General features: G+C 37.1%; 1 pseudogene; it reads left to right on the top strand.

The window, feature by feature from the left end:
- Positions 1–11,635: 11,635 nt before the first annotated feature.
- On the top strand, positions 11,636–12,677 carry LOC145158242 (1-aminocyclopropane-1-carboxylate synthase 3-like; annotated as a pseudogene).
- Positions 12,678–17,241: the final 4,564 nt, after the last annotated feature.

Below are 17,241 nucleotides of genomic sequence, written 5' to 3'. Positions count from 1 at the left end.
TTCATGAGGGTGTTTGTCGATCTTCTTCTTCTGGGAGCCACAATTGTGGCAAGGCGGGGCATTATGCGAAGGATTGACATCAGCATGCCCTAGTACCGAGCACAAGGAATTGATATCACTGTGATCAGGCTGGCCATATGAAGGCCAACTGTCCCTTGCTCGCTGCAAGGCTGGTGTAGGCTCCAGCACCGGCCACTTTGAGGATCACATATGGACGCAAGGGTAGGTAGGAGCCCATGTGGGCTCGAGGTCTTGCTTTCCAGCTCACTGCGGAGGAGGCCAGGGCGTCTCCAGACATCGTTACTGGTATGTTTTCATTTATTAATCTATCAATTATTTTATGGTATGCTTATATTTATGATTCTGCTAGGTACCTTCTTAGTGAACTCCTTGCATGCTCTTGTGCTTTTTGACTCGGGTGTGAGTCAGTCTTTTGTGTCTCGGTCTTTCAATAGGAGTTTTGATATGACTCTAAGAGAGTTGGAGTGTCTGTTTCGGGTTTCTATCGCCAACAAACATGGGGTTTCTACATCAAGCATTTATCAGGGTTGTGTTTTGGAGATTTTCGGGGTGCCTTATCTGATTGATCTGATCCCTATCCCCGTAGGAGATGTGTGCGTGATAGTAGGGATGGAAGGGTTGAGCAGGTTTGGTGTGATGATCGACTGTGAGGGTCAGTGGGTGGCAGTTCGAACCCCAAGTGGGGGAGAACTGATTATTTATGGAGAGGGTACCAGGAGTGGATCAACATTTTGTTCTACTGCCAGTGCTCGACAACATCTACAACATGGGTGTATGGGTTACCATGCGTATGTGGTTAATACCCAGGTTCAGAAGGAGGTTTCAGTTTCGGATGTTCCTGTGGTCAGATAATTCCCTGATATGTTTCTGGAGGAGTTGCCCGGTGTGCCTCCTGAGAGGCAGGTTGAGTTCAGGATCGATTTGGTCCCTAGTGCGGCCCTGATTGCTAAGGCGTCGTATCGATTGGCACCACCAGTGATGCATGATTTGTCCTCTCAGCTTCAGGAGCTGTTTGGCACACAATTTATCAAGTCTAGCAGTTCTCCATGGGGATAACCGATCTTGTTTGTGAAGAAGAAGTATGGGTCTCATCACATGTGTATTGATTATCGGGAGTTGAACAAGTTGACGGTGAAGAACCGTTACCCACTTCCACGGATTGGTGATCTCTTCGATCATCTGCATGGTGCATATTGGTTCTCCAATAGTGATTTCAAGCCAGGGTATCATCAGATGAGGGTTAGAGATGAGGAAGTGGAGAAGACAACGTTTCAGACCCGTTATGGTCATTACGAATTCGTGGTGATGTCGTTTGGGCTCACCAATGCACCTGCAACATTTAATGGATTTGATGAATCGAGTGTGCAGACCGATGCTCGATCGATTAGTCATTATATTTTTTGATGATATCCTAGTCTATTCCAAGACCAGGGAGCAGCATGAGGAGCATCTACAAGAGCAACTGGGACTTCTAAGGCAGGAACGGCTGTATGCCAAGTTCTCGAAGTGTGAGTTTTGGTTACGGGAGGTCCTATTCTTAGGACACCTCGTTAACCAAAACGGGATTTTGGTTTACCTGACCAATATTGAGGCTGTTATGCAATGGGAAGTTTTGAAGTCTCCTTAATAGATCAGGAGTTTTCTGGGATTTGCAGGGTATTATACTATTATGAGAGATTCATTCAGGATTTCTCCAAGGTTGTTGTACCCCTCACTCGTCTGACAAGGAAGGGCGTGGATTTCCGTTGGGGGCATGATCAGTAGGTTGCATTCGAGACTCTGAGGCAGAAGTTATGTGAGGCCCCAGTGTTGACCCTTCCTGAGGGTGTTAAGGATTTTGTTGTTTATATGCTTCCATCACTGGTCTAGGGGCATTTTTTATGCAGCGAGGAAGGATTATTGTGTATGCTTCAAGGCATTTGAAGCTGCATGAGGTTTGGTATTTGATACATGATTTTGAGTTTGGAGCAGTAGTGTTCGCTCTTAAGATTTGGCGGTATTATCTGTATGGGGTCTGGTGTACCTTCTACACGGATCACAAGAGTTTGAGATATCTCATGGATCAGCCGAATCTGAACATGAAGTTTGGTATCTGACACATGATTTTGAGTTAGGAGCAGTAGTTGTCTTGACGTAGTCAATGATTATGATTGCGAGATTTTGTACCACCCAAGGAAAGCGAATATGGTCGTTGATTCTTTGAGCCGCAAGTCGGATAGTTCCTCTACTGGGAGCCTATGTATGAAGATTTTGATTGATTCTCCATTGCTGGATTTGATTAGGGAGGCTCAGGATGAGGGAGTCAAGAAAGAGAATTGGAAGCAGGAGCGAATTAGGGGCGATATTGACAGGTTTTCTATCGACAACCGTGAATTTTTGACCCGGTGGGATCGGGTTTGGGTACCAGATTTTGGTGGGATCAGGCAGACTGTGTTGGAGGAGGCACACAAGTCTAGATTTGCGATACACCCTGGAGCCACCAAGATGTATCAGGATTTTCCACTTAGTTACTGGTGGTTGTGCATGAAGAGGGAGATAGCCTGATATGTTGAGAGGTGCTTGACCTGACGTATGGTCAAGGCCGAGCACCAGAGGCCGCATGGAAAGCTTCAGCATTTGGAGGTTCCCAGGTATAAATGGGAGCAGATCACCATGGATTTCATCACCAAGTTACCTCGGACGGCTAAGGGGTTTGATGCGATTTGGGTGATAGTGGACTGTTTGACCAAGAGTACCCACTTCTTTGATATTCAAGAGAGCACCTCGGCCGAGTAATTGGCCGATGTTTATGTGCGTGAGATTGTCGTTCGGTACAATGTTCCAGTCTCCATTGTTTCCGGTTGAGATGTTCAGTTTACTTATTGGTTTTGGCAAAGGTTCCATGAGGAACTGGGTATGAGGTTGAATTTTAGCACTGCTTATCATCCACATACTGATGGCCAAATCGAGAGGACCATTCAGACGCTCGAGGATATGTTGCGAGCCTGTGTGGTCGATTTTGGTGGGAGTTGTGACTCCTACCTTACCCTAGCTGAGTTTTCTTACAACAACATTCATTACTCCAGTATCGGTGAGCCGCCTTTTGAGCTTCTCTATGGGAGGAAATGTCGTACCCCAGTCTGTTAGAGAGAGGTCGATCATGGGGAAGACAGTGGTAGTTCTTCAGACGATAAAGCTTATTCAGCAGATCAGGCAGAGACTACAAACATTATAGAGTCGGCAGAAGAGTTATGGCGATAGGCATCAATCCAAGTTGGAATTTCAGGTTGGCGACATGGTTTTACTAAAGGTATCACCCTGGAAGGGTGTAATACGCTTCAGGAAGAGGGGCAAGTTGGGTCCCCGATATATTGGGTCATTTCGAGTGATTGTCAGGTTTGGCAAGGTAGCCTATCGATTGGACGTGTCTGAGAAGCTCAGTCAAATTCACAACACCTTTCATGATTCTTAGCTTCGGAAGTGTATGGCTGATGATTTAGCGATTGTTCCTTTGGATGGTATTCAGGTTGATGATCGCCTGAATTATGTTGAGAGACCAGTGACGATATTGGATAGGAAAATGAAGGCCTTGCGTAACAAGGTGGGATCTTTGGTCAATGTCCAATGACAACATCGGAAGGGTTGCAAATGGACTTTGGTAACCAGGGGCGGAGATGAAAGAGCACTACCCCGAGTTATTTGTGGCAGCAGACTTCGAGGACGAAGTCTAATTCAGGGGGGAGAATTGTAACATTCATAAACCAGGTAAATTAAATTTTTGACCCTTATGCATGAAAGTTATTGAAAAATTGGTCCCATGGTGGATTAATGAAGAAGACGCCTTTTTGCCTAGTACGCTGGCCGTACTTTTTGTATGCTCGATGTACGTGGTCGAAGTCTAAACCCTAATTTTTAAGGTTTAGAACCTATTTAAGCATCATTAACTCCCCAAGACTCCTTCTCTCATCAGCTTCCAACCCCATTTCGTATCTTGCAAACCCTAATCCACCTTTGGGAACATTTTGAGCCTTAGAGTGTGTTGTTGGTGTTCTTCAAGGAGGAAGAAGGAAGTGGATTCACCTTAGAAGCTCGAGACCTCTTTGGATCTAGAAGCATCTTGCCTTTAAGCTTCATTTAGAGGTATAAAGCTTTGAACTTGTTGGTTATTTCATTAGATCTTGCTAGATGTGGAGTTTTGTGCTTTTTAGCCCCATAATCTTGGTCCATTTGAGTATTAGCTACTCTAGACCAAAGGAGTTGTCCTTTTGGACATTTTAGAATGTCTAGAGTGATAAAAAATGTGATATTGGCCCTTCTAGTCCTTCCATGCAAAGGTTATGATGTTTTAATGGGTTAAGAAGATATGGTTTTAAGGTTCGGGCACTTAATAGCCATGTAAGGTCATAAAGTTGAAAACTTTATGATTTAGAATACTATCTGGGACTAGATATGGGATTTGGACGAAAGGACTTATTAGATTAAACTCTTATTAGAAGGAAAGGATGATATTGGAGTACGATGTGCGTACTCTCTTAAGCCCCCGTATTTGTATTGTGTGTATGCCAAGCGTATGTGCTGAGTACGCTGGGTGTACTCAGCCTGACTCAACTCGGTTGACTTTTTGACCTTTGACTTTGACCATTATTTTAACCAAGTTCGACCTAGGGGTATTTTGGGTATTTTGAGTTGTAGTCTGATATTTGGTCACTGATTGTTGAAAGGTTACCAGTAGAGTTGGCATTCAGAGCAACGTATTGTTCAACTATTTCATCAGACTGTGAGGGGAGTTTTCCTCACTGTACTTGTGGGTCGAAGGCACCAATGTTGATCCACTAGGTTATGTATCCTAGTATATAGGATGTTATTATGCGGTAGTGATTGATAGATTTGACTATTAATCTGTTGACTAGTTATATGATTATCTGTTTGTTGGATATATGTTATATGTTATGTATATGTCGACATAGTATGGCTGGGTTGAGGCAATGTTGCTTTGTACGGAATCCAATAAACTTGGGAGAAAGCCAAACATATGGTTGTGGGCCTAAAGGCAAGCCAGACTTATGATGTGGGCTTGGGAGTAAGCCAGGCATGAGTTGTGGGCCGGAAGGTAATCCATACTCATGCTGTGGACTCACGGGTAATCCAATCTGTTAGTTATGGACCCAATATGCATGTTGTTATATGTTTGTGTGGTGGTACTTTGGGGGAACTCACTAAGCTTTGGCTTACAGTTTTAGTTTATTATTTCAGGTACTTCAGACGATCGTGACAATGCGAAAGCGTAACCGTACACATCATTCGATGACATGTTTTGGAAATTTGTGATATACTGATCTTGGGATATTTGTATTTGATACTTGGTTTGATATGAGTTTTGTTTGAAAACAATCATTTCTCTTGATTTTAAAAATGAAAATTTTTATCGTGATTTTAGAATGTTACATTTTGTGAACTTTTTCAACCGATATTGTTGTATCAAGGTAATGTTTTTTGCATGAAACGTGGAGTAAGTTTCCTCCAACATATCTTCATCAGTAACTTCTTCTCCACAATAATTGAGTTGTGAACATATTTTGAACAAAGTTGAGTTGTATTCGTTTACTTTCTTAAAGTCTTGAAGCCTCAATGTTCTCAATTCATCTATAGCATTTGGAAGTATAACTTCCTTTGATGATCAAATATTTCTTTCAAGAGATTCCAGAGAATAATTGGATCAGTAATATCAATGTATTCAAATCTCAAAATTTCATCAATATGCTTACGAAGGAAAACTTGTGCTTTCGCCTTGTTTTGTGCGAAGCAATTATTAATTCGTATATAGTATTTGAGATTCCCATGGACTCAAGATGCATTTTTACATCTATCATACATGACACATAGTTTTTCCCACTAAGGCCTTGTTTGGTAGCCTCTTAATTGGAAAATTAAGAGGCAATCTCTTAATTTTTAAGATCTATATTGTTTGATAACATCTGAATTTATAGCTCTTAATTTGTAAAATGCCTCTTAATTTTTTAGATCTTGGGACGTATCTGAATTAAAAAAGGAACGCACATTCCTCATTTGCCCCCGTACATCACTCCTTTCCCTCTTCCCTTTCATTAACGAACGTTGACCCATCCTTCTGTTATCAACTGAACATCATCGGACTTCCGATGCACTCATCGTATACAACACTGTCGCACGCCCTTCTCCCTCCCACTCCATCTCCGATCGGCAACCTCCGTATGCCTCCATCTCCAAATAAAATTATTCCTCTCTTGCCCCTTTTCCCTAACATCGACGTCCCTTCAACTACGACTCCTCTTTAAACAGATTCCATCTTTCAGTCATCGTCGTTGACGTCTGTAGCGTTATCGCCGCCTCTGTCCTCCAGTGTCATCGACGCCTTCGTCCGCTAGTGTCGGCTCCGTCCAAATCATGCATCTCCCCATCCCCGGTCATTCTTCTCCAGCAACAACGGCGAAATTGTGGATTTTTCCCATCGTCTTCCCATTGTGAAACGGGGCTTCACTTTTATTTCCCAATCTCTAAATCATATCAGGTATATTCTGCTTGATTTTCATATAGCTGCTTAGTTCTAATCTGATGATTTTTGCTTCAGTTCAATTTTCAATCAGTAGGATGAATCCTTGGATTTTCTGTCAAAACCAATATTTTGTTCAAACTATCTTCACTTTCTTTGACAATACATGATTTGATTTTGAAAAAATTAAAACTCATGGCAGATTTTTACATCTTCAATATTTAGTTCAAACTGTAATTTTTATGAAGTTTATATGAAGCCTATTTATTTTTGTTGTTAATAAGGTTGTATGAAGTTCTTATACAAGGTGGATGGCTTTGTAGGTGAAAGGTCCTGAATCTTCTTCTATCGGTTGGGGTAGTGTTATTCACCCAACATGAAGCTCATCTTCACGGAGAAACAACAACGACTGGTAATGGCACAAAGATCCCCAATTGATCTTCCTTTACAAAATTGCAATTGCAGCACCTATGGTGGAGGCTAATACATAAACGAAAGAAGAAAACCACCTTTTATGGAGATTAGAGAATGAAGTTGCAGAATGGTACCTTTTGAAACACAATTGCAAATGCAAATGCGATTATTGAGATTGAATGTTTTATTTGACAAGCAAATGCACTTGTTAAGATTGAATGTTTTATTTGAAAAGTCCAAATGCAAATGCAATCTTTGTTTATTTTCATTTTTTCCTGTTTAACTTCTTATGTTTGCGGATAAAGTTGTTGTAACATATGGAGCAATCTTGGTGCTTCTTTTTTGTGCAAGAAAATGTTGGTTGCTATTATTGAGAATCATTGGTAAAGTTGGTTGCTATTATGTGGGTTCAGTTATTTTATAAATCAGAAATGTTGAATTCAACAAAAAATAGTACATAAGGGTAAAATGGTCATTTTTACCATTCAGCACAACAATTCTGATATTCCAACCAAACAGCATGTTAAAATTCAGATCTTAAAAATTCAGACCCTCTTAGAAATTCAGACCTCTTAAAAATTCAGATCTTAAAAATTTAGATCCTGGCAAACAGCCCCTAACTTCAAGTGCTGCAAACCTTGAGATTTGCAATGTTGGACATATTGTAACTATAAATTTAAACAAAATAACAAGATAAAAATTAAAATCTATTTATTTCAATATGTATTGCACAAAGCATAAGCGGGAGAAGAATTATCCCATACAAGACTAATAAATGATAAAATAAATCAGGACAAAATACATCTGGTGTGAAATTAAAAAAATAGGAAGTTAAGTGTCATAGTCATTATAGTTGCGAGAATCACAATTTGATGAATCATTTTGATCTTGATAACCTTGAAAAGTGAGAAAATTTACTCCTTTTTGTGGTAGAAAGACATATGATAGTGATGTTATTTATAGTAGAAAAAATAGTCGTTGTTTTTACCGTTTATAACCGTTGCATATATATAACCATTGTGTATATATATTACATATATGTATATGTATTTTATAAATCATTTAATAAGACTTTTAATTAGTACATAATTTTACTTGGTATAATTTTACTAATTAGAAACATAAATAAATATTAGTAAATGTTTAAATAAAATTATGAAGAATATCTAAAATATAAATAAATGAACATGGGTATGTATAAACAACCGTCAGTATACATAAAGATTAGTTTCATAATTTAAATGTTAGTGTACATAAATAAAAATTAGTTGCATAATGTAAATGCATAAATAAAAGTTAAAATACATAAATAATGGTTTGGCAAAAAATAAATAAATATCATTAGTCGTTAATAACGAATAAATTTTCATAATTCATTATTAGTTTTAAATGGTTTTTTATAATAAATACTTTTTTTATTAAGTAATATATACCTTGAGTATGATAGATGTGATTTCCACTCGAATAGAGTTTTCGTGTTAATACTATGTTATAAATTCGATGTAATTAAAACTAAAACTAACAAAACAAAACTAAAACATCATACTATACTTATAAATGAGGTATTTTTCCTAGCACCTCATACATTTGAAACTCACACACCTCTTTTTCCTAGCACCTCATGCATTTGAAACTCCACACCTCTTCAACTTCACAATAATTAATCATACACTCAAGAGTTTTTTAAACACATAAATGTTCGTTAGCCTATAGGTTTATTCAATGGAAAGACCACATAATTGGAAGAGCATTCAGTCCATGGTACAAAATTGAAATTGATGTTATAGTTGTTGCTTTTCTTTGGGTATACACCTCTATAAGGGTAGCCTTTGATTTTATCAATTTGATGGTGATCTTATTGTTATAAACCTTCAAACATGTTCATTCATTCTTGATGTTGTTCGAGAATATACCAGAAAAGGGCTGTTAGTTCTCAACTTCGTATGTTTTTGGATGAGGGTCGTGTGCAACATTCGACCTATGTTTCACTATATAGTGTGTTGCTTACTTCATCAGATTTTGTGAATTTTTAGGCTGACATTTTTTCTTTAACCATATTCATTTGAAATCTCAACTTTTCAACTTCTTTTTAAATTAATACATTAAATGCAATATTATTGCAATTTCAATATTAATTCTTTATTCTCAATATAATATATACTTAGTTTGTTAATCTAAATATAATGTTAAATTCAAAACATATTTTTTATAATATATTCAAAACTTTTTTTTAATACTTAAAAAGTTTAAATGGATGATCTAAATCAAAATATCATATTAACAAAAAAAAGTTAAAATTTATTTGTTATAATAATAATATTTTCCATAAAATAGATAGTCTAAAATAAATTAAAAATATTAAAAGTTTAAATAAAATTTTAAATATAAAACATGTATCAAAAAATAGTTTTAAAATTTATTAAAATAAAATATGTTTATCTAAATTGAGTTTATTTTTATTTTCAAAGGTAGCGGTTATTGAGATGATGCGATTTTAAATAGAATAACATGAAATATATTATTTGATGTTCATAAATTCATTACGAAAGTAATTTTGTACACTCATTTTTTATAATGTTTATCATTTATTTAAAACACTTAGAATATTTTATAATAAATTAGTTTAAGAATTATTAATTTAAACTTACTAACAAGTATATATTTATTTTAATAACATATATTTATCAATATTATAATTATAACTATGCAACGCGCGGAATATCGCCTAGTTATAAAATAAAAGAAGAAGATTTGAGAGGATTCTTGAACACTTGGAAAATTATATTCAATATGATGTGATTTTCTCTTTATATTTGATGTGTATTTATACTACATAACATCCAATTCATACATCATCAAGTAATTCAATAGATAAATGAAATTATTAAAGGAGTGAAAATTGTTCATCCTCATTCATTGTCTTACTTAATAATTTGATGTATATATATATATATATATATATATATATATATATATATATATATATATATATATATATATATATATATATATATATATATATATAAAAGGGGAGGGGATAATGCAATTATTTATATTCTATAACTTTTACCTATTATAGTACAAAACTTTAATGTGAAATATTAAATAACTCAAACACTAGGGCCTTGGATATAAGTGTGTTGGATATTCGTAACAAAACATTATTTTGTCATGTCTTTTAATCCCATGAGAAATCCATAATTTCCCCACCCTTTCTTTTCATGCTTCTTAAACCAACTTATTTTTTTTAAAGTCATGTGATATCCTTTCAATCAGCTTTGCTTTATTTAAACCCTTTTTCAAATATATGGAAAACCTAAATACTATAATATCTTGCTGTTCAAATTTATAAAAAAAAAAAAAAAAAAAACTATAATCATCTTCAATATTGAAGAGCTTTATGGAGAGCCTAATTATTACACATTAACCATAAATAGATTTTAACATTGAAGATAATAATTGTTTGGGTAAATTATATCACCGATTTTTATTCTAGTACATGTTTTTTTCATTATTATTATTTACGATTTACCCATTTTATTTGATAAAGTTCAATTTTACCCTTTTTAAATTATATTTAACCTTCAAACATTTATTATTTTTTGACTATAGATTTATTAATATTTATTTTAATTTTATATAATGTGATATATTGATTTTATTTAATGATATTGTAAAAAAATTATAAATATTACATGGACTTAAGTAATAATATATTAGATGTGAGGACTTTTTAAAATTTTATAAAAAAAAAATAAGATAAATTAGTTATTTTTTTTAAAGTAGATAATAGTATGATGTACTCTAATATGTTTGTATATGGATATTGTCAATAAAATTGTTAAGTTTTTTCAATTTTGAGGGTTTTTTTATCCATATTTTTTTTTCTAACATTATAATTTTAATTTGTTTAGCTGTTTCATTTTTTCTTAAAGTTAACTCGCAATAAAAACCGTAAGTTTATAAAGTTTTTACTATTTACCTTGTAGATGTTTATTTTCAACTTTACCTCATAATTTGTATGCAATTGATTAGACATTCTTGTTGACATGACATGCCTTATAAATAAGGGTAGTCATTTGTACATGATATTTTTCAGACATATACAACAATTTATGTTTTATAAGATTGTATTGTATAACTGTATAACTGTATAAAACATAAATTGTTGTATATGACTAAAAAGTGTTGTGTATGGATCATTGTCTTATAGATAACTAGTAGATCTTCAACCAAACTTCTATGTTGTTTTTGAAATAACAATCCATAAAAAACATTGACATTGAGATAAACTAGAACAAAGTGATACCTATTGTAACTCATAATACATGAGTAAAGACTTTATTTAATAGACAAAATTGCAAAAATGGTCCTTGTGGTATGTATTTTTTTGGGGTTTCAGTCCAAACCTCGACTTTTTTGGATTCATGGTCCTTTTGGCCTAGTTTGTACGCAAAATTGGTCCCCCGACTTAACTGCCATTAAGTTGTTGCTGTTAACCCCCTCATGTGCATCTCACATGAGGGTATATTTGTCATTTCACTTCTAAGGACCATTTTTGCACCTAAAAAAATATATTCTTTTTTTTTAAAGTAATACCTTTTTATTTATTTTAATAATAAAAAAATAAAAGAGGTCTCTTTTTCTCTCTCTCTCTCTCTCTCTCTCTCTCTCTCTCTATTTCTCATCAAGATGTTGTCTGCAAAAGCCACGTCAACTCCCATGGCCAAGATTTATCCTACTTCCTTGGATTCGAGGAGTACGAGAAAAATCCATACCACCAACTTAAAAATCCCAACGATATCATGCAGATGGGTCTCACCGAGAATCAACTCTCCTTGGACCTTCTGGAATCATGGCTGAAGAACAATCCTGATTCAGCCGAATTCAAAAACGATAATCATTCACTCTTCAAGGAGCTTGCCCTCTTCCAAGATTATCATGGCCTTCCTGCTTTCAAAAACGTAAGCTCATTATTTTCATGATTGAATAACTACCTCTTTCCTTTTTTGTTATATTATTAACAGTTACGTGTTTCTTATTTTGCAGTCATTAGCGGACTTCATGTCAGAGATCAGAGCAAATAAAGTAACATTTGATCCAAACAACCTTGTACTCACCGCCGGAGCAACCTCCCCCAATGAAACTTTAATGTTTTGCCTAGCTAATCTCGGCGGGGCTTTCCTCCTTCCCACCCCATATTATCCAGGGTGAGTTCATGGTCACTAAACTACCTCATCAATCCGCCATATTTCGACGTAAGGAAGTTAAACTGATCAAATTTATCTTATTATATTATAGGTTTGATAGAGATCTCAAGTGGAGAACTGGAGCTGAGATAGTACCTATCCACTGCTCGAGCTCAAATGGTTTCAGAATCACCGAATCGGCCCTCATAGAGGCATACGAACAAGCACAAAAGCAGAACCTGAAAGTGAAGGGTGTTTTAGTCACAAACCCATCAAACCCATTAGGGACATCATTGAGCTTGCATGAAGTCAACCTTCTCGTTGACGTTGTCTCCTCCAAGAACATCCATCTCATTAGCGACGAAATTTACTTCGGCACTGTTTTCTGCTCTCCTGGATTCGTTAGCATCATGGAGGTCCTAAAGAACAGGGACCTTATGAAAACCGATGTGTGGAGTGGGGTTTGCAAGATCATGGAGGTTCTAAAGCAGAACCTGCTACGATGCAGAGTGATGCATTGGCTAAGATTAGAAACCAGAGGTTGATGGATCAGATTGGTAGGCAGACTTTTGTTGAGTCTTGATTGACTGATGATAATCCATTTGGATTCAAACCGGAATTTGAGTTTTTGAGGAATGGGGTTTGCAAGATCTTTGAAGGAACAGTTGCCCCAATTTGAAGGTGTTGTGTGGGTGGGGGGATGAAATCAAAGATGGGTCAGCTGTATGAACTCAAAAAAAGTCAACATAATTAAGGAAAAAAAATTGAAGTACATTAAGCAATAAATGAGTGGGGATGTTATCAAAAGACACATGGTTGCTTCAATATGGAGATCGTAAAACATTGAGGGGGTTGACTCAATGACAATGTGCTACATGGGGTTTACTATTGAGAGAGAGAGAGACCTCTTTTATTTTTTCATTATTAAAATAAATAAAAAGGTATTACTTTTTTTTAAATATATATATATATATATATATATATATATATATATATATATATATATATATATATATATTTAGGTGCAAAAATGGTCCCTTAGATGTGAAAAGACAAATATACCCTCATGTGAGATGCACATGATGGGGTTAACAGCAACAACTTAACGGCAGTTAAGTCGGGGGACCAATTTTACGTACAACTAGGCCAAAAGGACCATGAATCCAAAAAAGTCGAGGTTTGGACTAAAACCCCAAGAAAATGCATACCACAAGGACCATTTTTGCAATTTTGTCTATTTAATATTAAGTAAAAGAGTTTAATTTAATTTCATATTTAGTTGGTGGATTTGTATTATTAGATGAACCATAAAGGCTTCAGGGAGTCTTATACAATAATAAATATATTTAAGGATGAGATTATGGTCATTAAGAAAATAAGAAACAATTATCAAAACCATAATCACATCCATCCAACACTAAATCCCCTTTTTTTCTCTCTCTCTCTCTCTCTCTCTCTCTTCATCCATTAAGCTCGATGCCTAAAGGAAGAAATACATAATATAGCTTGAGCATTTTGACAAGGTTGAAGGTCTAAAAACCTTTTGGACTCATATATGTGTATACACCACTGATACAATCTACATTGATTGTGATATATTATGCTTCAAAGGTTTGATTCAGTTGAAGGTCTAAGATGCATCTATATTTTGGGCGGTGGAAATTTATGACCATATATTTGATGATAGTGAGGATTTTATTAGTCCGCTTTGTGGAGATTGTATTAAACGTGTTGATAATAAACTTATCGGGGAGGACACGAAGTCTACTCGAATTGTATGTCTAATGAATAAGTCTTTATTGTACGTTTTATAAAATATTTTAATACATCCGTATGTTGGCATGCAGGTTGGGCCAAATAAGGATGTGGACAAGTAAGCATCATAGGGGAAATTGGAAAGTTGTTAAGGTTGAGAATTAAGAAGTTGACATGTAACGTCACAAAAATAATGACATATAATTTTCGTTTTTAGATTAATAAATCGTTAATACATAACATTTCCATAAAACCAAGGTAATCAAGAGTTAGCAAAACATCATCGAATCATAATAAATCACAGAATACAGAAACATGTGGTGTGTGCTCTACAATCATCTCGAGATCTTCCATTGAAAACCGCCTTCCATTGGGCCTTGCCCGGTATCGAGTCCCACTCGGCCTCAGGCCCCGCCCGACCTCCCCCCCCCCCTCCCGGCATCGAGCCCTACTCGGATTACAGATCTGTCAATTACCAGGCCCCGCCTGACATTGAGCCCCGCCCAATACACACATGATCATATAACCCTATAATCATATAAACATATAACCTTACTAACACATGTAATAATCACAAAGACTATATCATACCATACATTCATCGAGCCCCGTTCGGCATCGGGCCTCGCCTGGTAAGCATAAAACAGATACTCATAACCAGCATACACTATCCTCCTTAGGCCCCGCCTGACATCAGGCCTTGCCCGGTAAGCATACCATCCTACAACGCACACAAGAGTTACAAAGACATCTAGCATTCTAACATACAAACCATGGGCCGACATTGATGCCTTCAACCCGCTAAACCCAGTGAGGAGACTCACCTCGTATTGTCGAATCATACAGACGATCCCTGGCTGCTGGCTGGCAGATCCCCGAACTGTCAACATCAAAACAACACCCAATTAACAATTGGGTTCCAATCCATAACCATAAATCCATACTTAGGGTAAAAAACCATTTTACCCTAACCTAGCTTGGTCCAAAACTAAGGCCCAACTCACACTCTTAAGGCCCAAAAGCCAAATAATCAACCAAGGCCCAATTATGGCCCAATTTTCCAAATTGGGCCCAAACCCCTTACATTGGCCTTACCCTAAAGCCCAACCAATTTTCCTAGTCCAAAACACTTGTACTCAGATGGCCCATTAAGAACTTAAACACCCAAGCCCAAAAAGGAAGCCCAACACGAAGCCCAAAAGCCAAAACCCTCCTGACTAAGTACGCGAGGTGTACTCAGCTGTACGCTAAGCGTACATGAAATTTGGCTTGTACACTGAGCGTACTCATCCATTAAGCCAATTTCGACATTAAGCTCTTAATGCTTATGTCCAGAAGTCCAAACCACAGATCTGAGTCCACATAAGTGTCTAAAACCATAAAGTCACTGACTTGGTGACTTTGCATACCCCAAAAAAACCAATCTTCAAGATAAATCTTTAAACTTCTACCAAATGGACACCATCTCATGCATGGGGGATTCCAAACCCTAAAGGAGGCAACTTTATGCACCTAGAACCTCAGAAACACCAATAGTGGAAACTCATAGCTCTTGAAGTGGTACCAAACCACAAGATCTCATTCTTGGGGCCAAAAAGGGACCGAACCTCATACAACATAGATCTAAGCCAACAATGAACAAGATCAAAGCTTTTTACCTTAAACAAGCTGGAAATGAAGCACATAATCAAGATCCACAAGCTCTTCCTCGATCCACAACCTTGCACCAGACTCCATCTTCTTGGAAATGACCCAAAACCACAAAAATGCACACTATGGCCTCAAAATCACAACCATGGAGGCTTAGAGACGATTTCTAGGGTTTTGGGGACTTGGAGGCTGGTAAAGAGGCAAGCCAAAAACACTTAATACATTTAAATAGGGTACAACTTCCAATATTATGGTTTTTCCTTTCCCCTCGTACGCCCCGCGTCCGCCTCGCATGCCCAGCGTACGAGGTCATGCAACCCTGATCTGACCCTCGCAGTACGCTAAGTGTACACAACATTACGCCCTGCGTAATACCCTTCGCATCAGTACGCCCCGCGTACTAGGGTTTCCTCTTAAACCCTTAAGCACTCCGAAGGCCAGAACTTCTTCGTTATAAATCCGATTCTGACGATCCTTATATCCATGAAAAGGTAACGAGAAGCCCTTCACTTTAATCAACCCATACCTTCCTTACCATTTCCCGAACAAACCTCCAATTTCCATAAAAGCTCGATCTGACATTTTACCGATATACCCTTTGACTCCAAAACACAAATCGAATACCCGAATCATCCAAATTACAGTATCCACCCCCAAATGAGTCTAAATCTCAATTCTTCAAGGGTACCAAACCCGCTAATACCCAATCCCTGATCACTACTCCAAAATGGGAAACGATTCGAAACAGGGCGTTACAACTCTCCCCCTCTTAAATTAGATTTCGTCCTCGAAATCTTTCTATACTATTTTCGGCACGCCCAACAACTTGAGCAACCCGGCCACAACCCCGAGCATACCCCAACCTTCCCAAGGCACTCGAAACCAACCCTCGCAGAGCTCTACAACCTGAAGATGAATGAACCCTTTCTCAACCTGAAAAATAATCCCTTGCAACCACATCTACTCAAACTGAAATCTGAAGACTCGAGCTGGTCTGACTCCCTGACAGACCGCCCATACTAACCATCGTTGAATCTATTCCACTTATCTCCCAATGTGAAGAATGAAGTTTTGGAGTCCCTTATGGAATTCAAGGGCATAAAGTTTCCAACTTTATGCCTTAGAACGTCTTAATAAGTTCAGATCTGAAACTGGACGTTGAAATTCCAAGTATTAAGCACTTAATGGTCGTGGTGCTTAATCTGGTTGTACGATGGGCGTAATTTTATGTACGTTGCACGTACAGCCAAAGGGCTCAGTACGCTAAGTGTACTAGAGTGGTACGCAGGGCGTACGCACTCAGTTAGGTTTGGGTCTTATTCAGTTTTGGGTCTGGTCCCACTTAGAGTGTTGGGCTAATATTCTGTTTTGGACCATAGTTGTTTTGGTTGGGCCTTATTGGTCCATGTGGCCCATTAATGGTCTTTATCATGGGCCTTAGGCCCATTAGCAAAGGGGAGACTTTTGGGTCATTATGGAAGGACTTAGGCTTAAGTGTTTAGACTCTTTGATCAGGTTGTGTATAATCCTAAATTAGGGTTAATTGTATTATTATTCAACGTGTGGTTTTAGATTGTTAGGCGAGTAGCTTTTGTGTTCAGTAGATTGCAGTGAGTCTTCTCACCACACTCATGGGTCGAAGGCACCAAGGCCGATCCATTAATTGATATGTATGAGATGATTAGTGATGGAGTATGTGATTGT

This window comes from Lactuca virosa, chromosome 2 (assembly GCF_052849685.1).
Source record: "Lactuca virosa cultivar CGN04683 chromosome 2, Lactuca_virosa_CGN04683_v6, whole genome shotgun sequence".
Lineage (NCBI taxonomy): Eukaryota > Viridiplantae > Streptophyta > Magnoliopsida > Asterales > Asteraceae > Lactuca > Lactuca virosa.
Note: the sequence above shows the minus strand (reverse complement) of the source record. Positions and strands in the feature narration are given on the sequence as shown.